Raw genomic sequence first — 1,825 nt, 5'->3', positions numbered from 1 at the left:
CAGTATATGGAGAGATCCAAGCTCCTGCAGTAGTCAGAGTTCACTGATGAGCAGGAAAACAGACCCAGACTACCATGGTGAGTACAGAACAGCAATTCTCAAGCACAGTGGTAGGGCACCCTGGGGTGCCATGCAATCCTTTAAAATGTGTTATGAGTTGTGAGAAGATATGCAGATAAGTACAGGCTCAGGCTTGTCACTGCCTGGCTATGCCCTTGGTCCCTGCAATTAGTCAAGCACTGTAATATGTAAGTTAGTTTTTTAAATGGAGTGCTACTCAATTCACAAAAGTTATGGAGGGGTGCCTTGAGTCTAAAAAGGTTGAGAAATATTGGTATAAAATCAGAAACCTGCTCTGCCTGCTGAAAATATTGATGCATCTGTTGTCTCTTTTGCATCAAGCAGAAGGTGATAATACATCCAATTCTACCCAGTCTGTATGTAGCATTAGGTCAGGGCATGCTGGTGGGAACATTCCTTGCATGATCAAAGCAGTGGGGATGTAGGCAGCATGGGCACACAAGCATATGCTGCACTAGGAATGGCTATATCCAGTGTGGAACAGAAAGGACTGCTTCATAGTTTTGGAGTGTGTGATTACATATCTGGAGCATCAAAATTAGAGTGTGGAAAAGTGTAAAGGCATCTAACTGTATACGGATGGCAGATCTTGACAGAAGTGTAGAAGGGCAGGACTGTGCCTGGGGCAACCCCTGATACACAAGGCGGTACTAGCTCCTACTGTGCTGATTGCAGTGGCGTGGGTGGCTGCCACCCTGGTGGTGGCCATTTTTATGCCCACAACACACCCCAAAGGTAGCACCCAGAGCTGGTGCTCCAATTGACCCCCTCAGTTACGCTACTGGTTTCTGACTGTAGATAAGAGCACAGACTTACTGGAGTTCACTAGGCAGGCAGTAAGTAAGCACAATACATGGAAGAGTTGCATGTTATATTTACAATTGCTGTGATTTACATCTAGCATTACATATTCTATATTAAGCTGAATTGCCCCTCGTATTCAAGACTCTCAATAGTCATGGTCAGGATTGCTCTTAGAAGCTTCAGACATGGGGTGAAATAGTTTCACAGCTGTGAGCTCCCATCATTCTCAAGATTTCTAGTAGCAACCCTTGGACAGCTGCTTCCCGTTCACTGGTTTGGGTGCTGTTAACTAGAGTGGGCTACTAGACAATGTAAAGAGTTTTCACCAAAAGAGCTTCAGCTAATTAATAATTATCCACTGGTACTGACAGTAAACCAAGGAGGCAAATACAAGCATTGTATGTTATTGGAAAGGGGTGGGTCAGGAAATAACACTGCTACATAAAGCAGAGCTCAAGGGCTGGTTAAGAAATAAGCATGCATTTACAAAAAGCACCTGGGTCCACTGTAGATGGGGGCAGAAGACAGTTGACCGTATAACATAATGAGCCACATTCCATCTCTCATGCTCTGTTTAGGGATTAGGATTTACACAGAGGCAAAAGAGTGACCTATATGGTAAAAGACTGAAGAACTGAAGGGAGACCAAGAGGGACTGGACTGCTCAAAAGCCAAGGGACCAAGAAAAGAATGACTCAATGGCCCAATCTGGTGGCCGAATCTCCAAATCTGAATCGAATCAGGGGACTAATAAAAAAAAAGTCCAAATAGATTCAGAAAGCTGCGACCATTTGGGCAGTCCCCTCCCACTGCAGCAGGGAGCTGGAGCCAGACTCAGAGCTGGTAAGTAGGTGGTGGGGGAGGGGAAGCTGGAGGGGGCGGGACCATGGGGGGACCCCTCGCCAGGCACCATCCCCTGCCTGCTCCTCCAGCCCCCCCA

Source organism: Crocodylus porosus, unplaced genomic scaffold, assembly GCF_001723895.1.
Source record: "Crocodylus porosus isolate Cpor-Errol unplaced genomic scaffold, CroPor_comp1, whole genome shotgun sequence".
NCBI classification, from domain to species: domain Eukaryota; kingdom Metazoa; phylum Chordata; order Crocodylia; family Crocodylidae; genus Crocodylus; species Crocodylus porosus.
This window is presented reverse-complemented; position numbering follows the sequence as displayed.